The following is a 12,997-nucleotide window of genomic DNA, read 5'->3' as shown; positions in this document are numbered from 1 at the left end:
CCTCTGTATTATTATAGTCTTTCAATATGGTCCATTAAATGTCTATAGTGAAATGCTTTCTTCTGTAGCTGATGTCTGGCCTCATTTTCATTCTCTTTGAAATTACTAGCAAATAGCTCTTACTGTAAACTCTTCTCTACTTCTCTTGAACTTCCCTTTGCCTTGATTCCAAGTAGCTGTATTTTTCTCCTTCATTGTGTTTGTGTTTTGTTCATGTGTTTTATCTACCCTTCTCCTGTGCCAGAACTTCTCCCAAGAGTAAATTCTTTGTTATTTTTTCAGTGTCAGTTCTCTGTTTCTCATTCAGTTGACCTTTGCATATTACATGAGATCCAGTTTTATTACCACTTGCTAGATGGGCGTTTTCCATTTCTGTTCCCTCCAGAGCTCAATTTACTACTAACTAGTTTCTGCCCATTCAAGCTTCTTGTGAAATGACTTTTTACTTCACTTGCATGTTGGCCTTTTTACTGATAACACATGAAAATCCCAGTCTTGTGCTGAGCTGTAGGGCCAGCATCCTACAGCCAATGCATGCTTGGTGCTTCTTAACTACACTGTGTCCTCTGTTTTCAAAAATCTTTTCTAATGATGTCGAACAAAGCTGATTCTCATTTCTGATTCTCAACCATTCAGATTTAAACTTTAAAGAGAATATTTCCATTACTATATACCATGCTCTCTCATAAACACATAATATCGAACTGAAAAACAGTATTTTTGTCTTACTGATAACAATGTTTTAGCAACCAAATGACTGTGCTTGAAGCCTTCCTTGGACTAGGATCTTGATACTTTTCAGAGAGAGCTAAGTGAAATCATGTAGCTACCAGCTCTCTAAGCCATTACTTAAATTATCATTAAGATTCAACTACAGTATATGATATTTTAAAGTATGAAAAAAGATTATATTTCTCGGTTACATAACTAGGGCTTATCACATTGAGAAATAATTGAAACCATTCAAATGCTTTAACCATCTCTCCTAGATGAAAGAATTATTTTCACATCAGCAGTTTTATACTGGCTATATGTACAGAATGAACACACTAAAAGCCCAGCTTAAATTGTTCAACTGCAAGAGGATCATAAGGCTCTGTATTGTGAAATTGTATTCAAAGTTTTCTCTAATCATAAGGAGTTTGTCTTCATCTGTAAGTCCTAAATGTAGCATAATCATACATCCAGCAAGGACATGTTTCTGTTTCTGTTATACAAAAGTGTATGTCTCACAGAAAATAGTTACTCCAAAAAATGAGTGATATCTTTTAATTCTCCCTAAAAGATAACATGTATATAAATTTGGGGACACTTCACAAGCAGAGACAAAAGTTAGAATATGTAATTTTCAATGTTAAATGCCTGTAATATTAAGATAAATCCTGTGAGAATTCATCCTATGACAAGGTTTTAATATAAAGTTAAAATAAGAAATTATATTAAGCGTAATATTTCCCATAATTAAAAAAAATGTTTTCCAAGCATCTAGTCAACTCTAATAGGTGAGTTAAATGAAGGTTAAATTTCCTATGATTGCTCCCTGACTCATTTCTCTACTATCTAATCTTCAGAAAAACGGCCCTAACCCAAAAGAAGAAATGAATTTAGGGATAGTGTGTTTGATATTTAAAACATTGACCTTGGAACTACTTCTTAAGAATATCACCCATAGTCTTTTCATTTTCAGACATCATAACTTACAGTTGTTAATGCTTTCATGACACATGTAATAGAAGTTAATTTGTAAAAGTCTTTGTCTTTATACTGCCAGGAAAAGCAGTGAGAACTCTCAGGCTTTTTCTCCACCTACCTATGAATAAATGATGTTTATAGTTTTAAAAGGATATTATGTTTTTTCAAATTAAAATATTATGACAAAATCTTGATGGTAAGAAATACTAGAGAAGATGAATAATTAAAATGTAATGTATGATTTACCTTAAGTGTCCAAAGTTCCTTTCAATGTATAAAAATATCTAATCCCGAAATTAAACAAATTCATAAAACAGTTATTTTTTCTTGAAAAGAGTATCATTTTCTTTACCTCAAATATTTATATTTTGGCTCAGTTAATGTCATAATAATGACATCAAACTGATATTAGTTTATTCCTGAAATTCTGAGTGTTAACTTAGATTGTTAAACATCTTAGACTTCGCTGGGCATTGGTGGAGCATGCCTTTAATCCCAGTACTCGGGAGGCAGAGACAGGCAGATCTCCATGAATTCGAGGCCAGCCGGGTCTACAGAGCGAGTTCCAGGACAGCCTCCAAAGCCACAGAGAAACCCTGTCTCGAAAAACCAAAAAAAAAAGAAAAGAAAAAAAAACCATCTTAGACTTCATCTGGCATTTTAAAGTTTGATGAGCATTTCTAAGACTACATAATGTTTGTTTTGTTGCTTTTTAGGTTAGTTATAATTATAATAATCAATAAAAAATACTTGTTCAGACAGATAATGTTAACCCTAGTAATAAAGTGCTGAAACCTATGGTCTCTGTAGCTATAAGACTTAATGTTTTGCTTCCATTTTGGAGATTTGGAAAGTATAATACACTGAAGGGTAACTAAAGTGTAAATTTATAGAATACCAGAGCAGTAAGGATGAAGGACACATTGTCCTAGTATTGTATATAGTTGGAATTTAGATGAATGGAAGAATCAAATAACATCTTGTAAGAAATTTAACAACCGTAAAACAAGGTGTAAGTTGATAGTTTTGGGAGAAATAGAAGGCTACAACTTTCCATTTTATGGTGTTTTCCTTTGAAGGATAAGATCACCTGAGAAGGCTTGGAGTCAGAGGACAATCAATAAAATGAGACACTTTCACAAGAATAATCAATGTTGGGCCAACATAGCAGTGTAACAAGAGAGATTAGAACCTGGAAGCTTAAGTGGAAAATTCTCACTTAGAAAAAGAATAGACATTGTTTTACCTGAAAGGAAACTGAGGCCATAGGCTAGCAAAGTTTGTTAGGTAAGTAGGATTCTGTGTCATTTAGTTAAAATATCCTAGTGCATCTGTGAAGACAACAGTGAGCAGCTAATAATGACAAATCTCATATATAATAAAGGGATTGGTTAGTATATTAATTCCCAATTCAAGACTAATTCAGGGCATTCATTTAGCTTCATCATTTAAAATCCAGAAATCAATTCTTAATGCTGTAAAGATCACTCATTTTTTATTGGTAAGAGTGGTAAGTATTGGCCGGGCAGTGGTGCTCATGCCTTTAATACCAGCACTTGGGAGGCAGAGGCAGGCAGATCTCTGTGAGTTACAGGCCCGGCTGGACCAACAGCCTCCAAAACGATAGAGAGAAACCCTGTTCCGTAAAACAAACAAACAAACAAACAAAAAGAATGGTAAATATTTTATTCTTTTTTTTAATTTAAATTAGAAACATACATGTTTCAAATGTCAATCCCAGCTCCCCCTTTCTCCCTCTCAGACCCACCCATGCACACCCACCCCCAGCCCAATCCCCACATCTTTCCCCAGGGAGGGTGAGGCCCTCCTTGGGGGGATATCCAGAGTCTGTCATTTGATCCAGGGCAGGACCTAGGCCCTTCCCCATGTGTCCAGGAAGAGATGGCGTCCCTCCATGTGGAATGGGATCCTAAAGTTCATTTGTATGCCATGGTGAACACTAATCTACTACCCAAGGCAACAGAGATTTCTGAGGCCAACTCACTGACACTACATTCGTGGAGTTTGTATTAGTCCCCTGTTGGCCTCTTAGCCATCAGTCTGGGGGTCAAGAGCTCTCCCTTGTCCAGTCAGATGTCTTTGTGGGTTTCACCAGCACAGTCTTGACCCCTTTGCTTATCACTCCTCCATCTCTGTCACTGGGTTCCTGTGGATCAGAACAGTGTGTAGCTGTGAGATTCTGTCTCTGCTTCCATCAGTCACTGGATGAAGGTTCTAGGATGTTATATAAGAAGTCATAAACCTTATCATTAGGTAGGGGATATTAATGTAGTCTCTCTGCTATGACTTAGTTTTCTATTTGGTGTTATCCTTGTAGATCTCTGGAAATCTCACTGGTGTCAGCTCTCTCCTCAAAGCTATAATGACTCAAACTATTATGGTATCTCTCATCCTGGTCTGCTCTATTCTTACACTGACTCAACCTTCCTGCTACCCCATGTTTTCTTCTCCCCTCCTCTTATCTCCCTCTCTTTTCCTGGTTCCCTCTCCTCACCTCCCATGTTCCCAATCTGCTCAGGAGATGTTGCCTCTTTCCACTTCTCAGGGGTACAATGCATATCTCTTGGGATCTTCCCTGTTTCCCAGACTCACTGGCCCTGGGATTGTAGGCTGACACTCTCCTGATCTATGTCTAAAATCCATATATGAGTGAGTACATACCATGTTTGTCTTTCTTTTTGTGACTGGGTTACCTCACTCAGGATGGTTTCTTCTAGTGCCATCAATTTGCCTGCAAATTTCAAGTTTCCATTGTTTTTTTTTTATGCTGAGTAGTACTCCATTGTGTAAATGTACCACATTGTCTCTATCCACTCTTCAGTTATGGGGCATATAAGTTGCTTCCAGGATCTAGCTATTACAAATAATGCTGCTATGAACATAGTGGAACAGACATCCTTGTTGTATGAATGGGCATCCTTTTGGTATATGCCTAAGAGTGGAATTGCTGGTTCTTTTGGTAGACTGATTCCCATTTTCCTAAGGAATCTCCACACTGATTTCCAAAGTGGCTGTACAAGTTTGCACTCCCACCAGCAGTGGAGGAGTCTATCCCTTTCTCCAAATCTTTTCCAGTATAAGCTGTCATTGGTGTTTTTTATTTTAGACATTCTGACAGGAGTAAGATGTCTGGATGTATGTTGAGATCTTTGATCCATTTGGGCTTAAGTTTTGTACAAGGCGATAAACATGGATCTATCTGCAGTCTTCTGCATACCAGTACCCAGTTATGCCAGCACCATTTGTTGAAGATGCTTTCTTTTTTCCACTGTACAGTGTTAGCTTCTTTGTCAAAAATCAGGTGTTCATAGGTGTGTGGGTTAAAATTAGGGCTTTCGATTCGGTTCCATTGGTCTACCTGCCTATTTTTGTGCCAATACCAAGCTGTTTTCAGGACTATAGCTCTATAATAGAGCTTGAAGTCAGGTATGGTGATGCCTCCTGAAGTTCCTTTATTGTATAGGGATGTTTTGGCTATCCTGGGCCTTTTGTTTTTCCATATAAAGTTGATTAATGTTCTTTCCAGGTCCTTGAAGAATTGTGATGGAATTTTGATAGGGATTGCATTGAATCTATAGACTGCTTTTGGCAAGATTGCCATTTTTATTATGTTGATCCTACCAATCCAAGAGCATGGGAGATCTTTCCATTTTCTGGTATCTTCTTTGATTTCTTTCTTCAAAGACACAAAGTTCTTGATATACAGGTCTTTCACTTCCTTGGTTAACATTATCCCCAGATATTTGATGCTGTTTTTGGCTATTGTAAAAGGTGATGTTTCCCTGATTTCTTTCTCAGTCACTTCATCTGTATATAATAGGGCCACTGATTTTTTTGAGTTTACCTTGTATCCTGCCACATTGCTGAAGGTGTTTATCAGCTCTAGGAGTAACCTTGCGGAGTTTTTTGGGTCACTTATGTAAACTATCATATCATCTGCAAATAGTGAAAGTTTGACTTCTTCTTTTCCTATTTGTATCCCCTTTATCTCCTTTTGTTGTCTTATTGCTGTAGCTAGAACTTCAAGTACAATATTGAAGAGATATGAAGAGAGTGGACAGCCTTGTCTTGTTCCTGATTTTAGAGGAATCGCTTTGAGTTTCTCTCCATTTAGTTTGATGTTAGCTGTTGGTTTACTGTATATTGCTTTTATTATATTCAGGTACGTTCCTGTTATCCCTGATCTCTCTAGGACCTTTATCATGAAGGGGTGCTCGATTTTGTCAAAGGCTTTTTCAGCATCTAGTGAGATGATCATGTGGTTTTTCTTTCGCAGATTGTTAATATGGTGGATTACATTGATAGATTTTCTAATGTTGAACCATCCCTGCATTCCTGGAATGAAGCCTACTTGATCATGGTGGATGATTTTTCTGATGTGTTCTTGAATCCGGTTTGCAAGTATTTTATTGAGTATTTTTGCATCAATGTTCATGAGGGAAATTGCGGATTGCATCACTTTACCAAATCTTTTGGTGAATAGAGGGGTCAGCAACCTAACGTTCTAATGTACAGTTGATTATGAAGAAGCAGAATATTAGTTGATGGTGTAAATTAAAATATTTGAAAGATTTCCATTTGAGATGTGCCCAAAGTATTAACTCAAATTCTGAGAGAAATATGTAGGTGGGAGGCAGATTCTTTGAATTGATAACAAATAAATCAAAGGAGACATATTATATCACCACAAAGAGACCATTTATGATAATTTGAATTGTCAAACAAAGCCAAGTGTCTCAGTCACATTGTTATTACTGACTTCAGACTTATAATCACTTGACATTTACAAATGATTCTATACATGAATGTTTCCTTTGACTCGGAGTATTATTAGATTAACTTTTATATATTTAGGTTTTCTAAATTCATGTTAAAAGTTACTTTATTTTTATGCATGTGTGTGTGCCCATGTATAGATGCTTGTGAAGGCTAAAAGAGGGCATTGGAGCTCCTAGAGCTGGAGTTGCAGGCATATGAAAGCTACATAACATGGGTGTGGTGAAATAAACTTGGGTAATCTGGAAGAACAGCAGAGATTCTAAACCACTAAGCCATCTCTATATCACTCATGTTCTTAGTTCTTAGGGTCTAGAATTGTGTTTATATTTTCCTTTAACTGTAATATCTATGAAGGGAAGACAATTATTACAAGAAGACACTAGAAAGTCTCTGAAATATAACTGCATCAAAGAAACAATGTCTAGAATAAATTCATACAAAGAGAAATCAATGGTTAACAGCTTCTTCAATAGTTTTTCAATATTTTTATTTCAGTGCAATTTCCAATGGAAGTAATAGTGTTCAACTCAAAATACACAAAATATATTGTTTAAACTCTATAAGTAGCATTACTTACTAAATAATAAAAAAACAAAATATTTGAACACCTCTATCAGCTAGCATTAAATAGGAATGACTTGCTTATTTCTATAGTGTCCAAAATAAATGTTTTCCCTTTTCACATATGTCATATGTATTTTCTATATCAAAACCTTGCAATGCATCTCTTTCCAAGTCACTTTATCAATAGGGTGTTACATAGGAAAGTGATGTGAGGGAGCCTCTGTCAAAAACCATTCTACTCTGTGAGGAAACATAATCCTAAAAACAGACTGACAGTGAGAGCACAGAGTCACTACTTCTTCCTACACCAAACTAACTTCTTCCTGAAACACTCAGGAACTACAAAGCCCATCATTGGCCCTAGTTGGCCTGAACATCTACTCTCATCACCTAACAAGAAGACCAAACTTAGATTAGTTACTGATATTTCATGTAAAAGTGGGGATCATTTCATCTCTACAATGATTACAGCTCTTTCTAAAAGGGAAGTCAAATGAATACTTTATGCTGTAAAAATGAGAGGGAAACAAACAAGTAAGTCAGTAATGTTAATGTAATTGTAGGTCCTCCTGAGGATCCATTTCTTTCTCTTTTATTTTACGTTAGAGGTCCTTTTTATATTGAAAATAATTTGTTTTCATATACTATATTTTGATTGGTTTCCCCTCCACCAAATCCTCTCTGATTCTCTCAACTCTCCCAAATGCATTCTTTCCTTTTCTCACTAGACAACAAGGAAGCAACTAAGAAAAATTAGAATAGTACTATGATGGCTATTCTTGGTTGTCATGAACTACAACTCAGAAATGGAGTTTACAATTGTCATCCTAATCTTAAAGAAGAAAGACAACATGTTTTTGATCTGAATCTTGAGGCAGGAAAACACAGTCTTTTAATTCTGATTTTGAGATAGGATGGAATGGGTCTTTAATTCACATCTTGATAGAAGAAGGCACACCTTTAATCTGGGTCACACCTTCTGCTGGTAAGCTATTTAAGGACAACGGAAGAAGGAAGAGTTCATTCAGTCTTCACCCTCTTGCCTTTACCTTCTCAGAACATCCATTCCTTCACTGGCGTTAGAACCTACCTATTAAGGATTCTAGCATATACAGAAGATCACCGGAGGCACCCATCCTCATGGGACTGAACAACTACTAGATTATTGAACTTTCCATTCCCAGCTAGCCATTGTTAGACTGCAGCCTGTAAGTCATTACAGTATAATCATATAATTCGTGTGTGTGTGTGTGTGTGTGTGTGTGTGTGTGTGTGTGAGAGAGAGAGAGAGAGAGAGAGAGAGATACCATAAATTCTGTGACTCCAAACTGAATAACCTTGACTAATACTAGTACAAAACAAACAGGAAAAAAAAAGAAAAAAGAAAAAGAACAAGAAACATATATAGATGCAGAGACACATTCAAGAATACCATTAAAGCCAGGCGTTGGTGGCACACACCTTTAATCCCAGCACTCGGGAGGCAGAGGCAGGCAGATCTCTGTGAGTTCGAGGCCAGGCTGGACCGACAGCCTCCAAAACAGAGAAACACTGTCTGGTAAAAACCAAAAAAAAAATACCATTAAAGACAAAAATTCTAAAATCATAATTTATAAGCAAAACATCTATCAGGTGAAAAACATTCTTCAGACAATGCATTAAGACAAAAATCCAAAACATCAACTGATGGGGGATGTCCTTCTATATATGTGTTTCTCTTATTGGTTGATGCATAAATACTTCCAGGCAGGAAGTATAGGTGGTGCTACCAGACAAGGAGAATGCTGGCTAGAGGGGAGGTGGTGAGAGGCCACCAGGAAGAGACGCCATGTAGCCAAGGAAGGAGTAACACGTCCCTGACCTTTCTCTGGGAAGATAAGACCACATGGAAATCTAGGTTGCTTCCAGGTTCTGGCTATTACAAATAATGCTGCTATGAACATAGTGGAGCAGATGCCCTTGTTGTATGAATTTGCCTCATTTGGATATATGCCTAAGAGTGGAATTGCTGGGTCTTGTGGTAGATTGATTCCCATTTTCCTAAGGAATCTCCATATTGCTTTCCAAAGTGGCTGTACCAGTTGGCACTCCCACCAGCAGTGGAGGAGTGTTCCCCTCTCTCCACATCCTCTCCAGCATAAATTGTCTTCGGTGTTTTTGATTTTAGCCATTCTGACAGGAGTAAGATGGTATCTCAAAGTTGTTTTGATTTGCATTTCCATGATGGCTAAGGATGTTGAGCACTTTCTTAAGTATCTCTTGGCCATTTTAGCTTCCTCTATTGAGAATTCTCTGTTTAGTTCTGTACCCCACCATTTAACTGGATCTTTTGGTGTTTTGGAGACTTGCTTCTTGAGTTCTTTGTAAATTTTGGAGATTAGCCCTCTGTCAGATGTGGGGTCAGTGAATATCTTATCCCATTTTGTGGACTGCATTTCTGTGTCCTTTGCCTTACAGAAGCTTTTTAGTTTCACGAGGTCCCATTTGTTAATTGTCAATCTCAGTGTCTGTGCCACTGCTGTTATGTTTAGGAAGTGGTCTCCTGTACCAACTCGTTGAAGAGTATCTCCCACTTTCTCTTCTAAAAGTTTCAGTGTGGCTGGATTTATTTTGAGATCTTTGATCCATTTGGACTTAAGTTTTGTACAAGGCAATAAACATGGATCTATCTGCAATCTTCTGCATACCAGTACCCAGTTATGCCAGCACCATTTGTTGAAGATGCTTTCTTTTTTCCATTGTACAGTTTAGGATTCTTTGTCAAAAATCAAGTGTTCATAGGTGTGTGGGTTAAAATCAGGGTTTTCAATTCAGTTCCATTGGTCTACCTGCCTATTTTTGTGCCAATACCAAGCTGTTTTCAGGACTATAGCTCTATAATAGAGATTAAGTCAGGTATGGCGATGCCTCCTGAAGTTCCTTTATTGTATAGGGTTGTTTTGGCTATCCTGGGCCTTTTGTTTTCCCATATAAAGTTGATTAATGTTCTTTCCAGGTCTGTGAAGAATTGTGCCGGAATTTTGATAGGGATTGCATTGAATCTGTAGACTGCTTTTGGCAAGATTGCCATTTTTATTATGTTAATCCTACCAATCCAAGAGCATGGGAAATCTTTCCATTTTATGGTATCCTCTTTGATGCCCCTCAACTGAAGAGTGGATAGAGAAAATGTGGTACATTTACACAATGGAGTATTACTCAGCAGAAAAAAAACCAATGGAATCTTGAAATTTGCAGGTTAATGGATAGCACTGGAAGAAACCATCCTGAGTGAGGTAAGCCAGTCACAAAAAGACAAACAAGGTATGTACTCACTCATATATGGATTTTAGACATGGATCTGGAGAGTGCCAGTCTGTACTTCCACTGACAGAGAGTCTGGGAAAGAGGAAAGAACCTAAAAGATATGCATGGTAGCCAAGAGAAGAGAAATGAGGCAAGATCCTCTGAACAGATGGGGAACACGGCGAGGGGTGGGGGGGAGGGGGACCTGGGAAATAGAGAGGGGGAGAAGAGGAAGAGAGAGTAGGTCATGGAGGAATAGGAAGGTTGACTGGGGGTATAGGATAGGGGGAAGACGGAATCATAGGTTAGAAGACAGATCAGGCATCAATGTGACTTCTAGTGATCTAAAGGGATGACACCAAGTGGCAAGCTAAGCAATAGTGTAGAGACCACCTCGAATGACCTTTCCTGATAGTGAATTTGATGTCTATAACAATCCTGGAGCCTTCATCCAGTGACTGATGGAAGCAGAGGCAAATACCCACAGTTAAATACTGAACAGAACCCAAGGAACCCAGCGACAGAGAGAGAGGAGCGATGAGCAAATTGGCAAAGAATGGGCTGGCAAAACCAGCAGAGACAGCTGATCCAAACAGGGGAGAGCTTGATGTGGGAGGTCCTGTGATTATGTCAATAAAGCACTGTTGAGCCAATAGGGAACCAAGATAGGAGGGACTAGGAGGCCAGAAGGACTCTGGGAAGGAGAAACACAAGAGTCGAGATGTAACGCCATGGGGTAGGAAGCCTGGAAACTTCTCCAGTAAGAGACATACTTAGATTAACAATTATGGGGTAATTACTTAAGTCAGAGCTAGCCAGTAAGAAACAAGCAAGGCCAACAGCTTCATAATTAATATAGCCTCCTGTGTGTTTATTTGGGACTGATGCAGCTCTAGAACCAGGCTGGCGGGAAGGCTTCTCTCAAGGAAAAAGCTTCCCTTTCCAAGAGCTCTTGGACCCCAGACAAACAGCTGGAAGGCCAGCATGGGACCAATCCAGACCCCCTGAATGTGAGAGTCAGTGAGGATGCCTGGGCTACCTATGGGGTCCTGAGCAGTGGATCAGTGTTTATCCCTCGAATACTAACAGACATCATGTGTCCATAACACAAAGAGGGTTGCTCTCTCTGCCTGGACTTTTAGGGAAGTGCCTGGACCCTGCCCTGAGTGAAATGATAGACTCTAGATATCCCCTACACGGAAGGAATTGGCAATAGGGTGGGAGGATGTGGGGATGGTGGGGGGATGCGGGAGGAGGGGAGGGAGAGGGAACTGGGATTGACATGTAAAACAACCTATTTAAAATTTAAAAAAAATAAAAAATAATAAAAGACCACATGGAAATACTTATATTAATAGAAATGGGTTAATAATTAAGAGAGAGCTAGCCAGTAGGAAGCCCTAGCTATTGGCCAACAGTTTTTAATTAATATAGTGTCCCTGTGTTTATTTGGGGCAAAGTAGCCATAGAACCAGGCTGGAAATAAACCACATCTGCAAACCTCCCATCTTCAATCAACAATAAAATTCCCTCCAAAAATACCATTGGTTTTATTTTGTGTTGGCCATCTACTGCTTGGCACGGGGTCTGCTATTAAATGTGGTTTGTATACCTAGTGAGACTTTATTGGAGACACTACATTTTCATTTGTAAGTTGTTATCAGTTGGAGATAGCTTTTGGGTTATAGTTGAAGGTTTGTGTCCATTTTCCCTCTAAGGGCTGGAATTTCGTTTGTCTTTGACCTGTGTAGGCTCTGTGGATACTGCCATAGCTTCTGTAAGCTCATATATATGTCAGCCACTTTGTGTCTAGAAAGCATATTACTGTTCCTTTCTCTGATGATCCTGCAACAAGACACTCATCTATTTATATAATCGAATGTCGTTAAGAGTCATTTTTTTTTAGCTACATTTCCTTGGCACAGCAGTAATATTTGATTTTCCTTGAGGTTTATAGTCTACTTAGATTCAGGTTTTTAGCCACTCAAGTTTCAGACATTTGCTCCATTTCATGGAGTCAGCTGTAAATACAATGAGATCTTGTTTGGTTATTTAGACAACTTGTATGGTACTATTGTACTTACTTAACACTCTGGCAGGTTGCCATTGTAGACTGAAGGGTTTGTAGGTGGGGTTGTGTTAACCTTTCTCTAGAGGACCTCTTTCCAGGGTGTTTTAAATGGTTTTCTCAGTTACAGTAAATATTAAGACAGGGTCCTTCTCCTCATATGGCACCCCTTAGGAGTGGTTGGGGAGAAAAGGGCAACTGTGTGAATTGCTTACTAAAACAAAATGAGAAAAGAAATGCCAGTGTTGTGATGTATATGGATCAGGAAGAGGATGTACCATTACCTAGGTGCAAGCTATGGCACAGAGGCTTCCTGCAAGGAATTCACAGGCCATGTGAATTGTATACACTAGTTAAATGTATACTCTCATTGGAAGGACATGAGTAAAGGGATAAGGTGATTATGTCTAGAAAAACAACAGAAAGATATTTAAACCAGTAAGAAATCCTCAGGAAAAATTCTTAAAGTATGCACATGATTCTCTAGGGTTGTGGTTAAACAGTGTGTGCAAGTGATGTGATGGTATCGCTTCTGTGTGCTTCTCTCTGAAACTGCTTCTTGAAACCCAGTGCTGCTTTCTTACAGTC

This window comes from Mesocricetus auratus, unplaced genomic scaffold, assembly GCF_017639785.1.
Source record: "Mesocricetus auratus isolate SY011 unplaced genomic scaffold, BCM_Maur_2.0 Super-Scaffold_100007, whole genome shotgun sequence".
NCBI classification, from domain to species: Eukaryota; Metazoa; Chordata; class Mammalia; order Rodentia; family Cricetidae; genus Mesocricetus; species Mesocricetus auratus.
The sequence above is the reverse complement of the archived record's forward strand: the minus strand, read 5'-3'. Positions refer to the sequence as shown.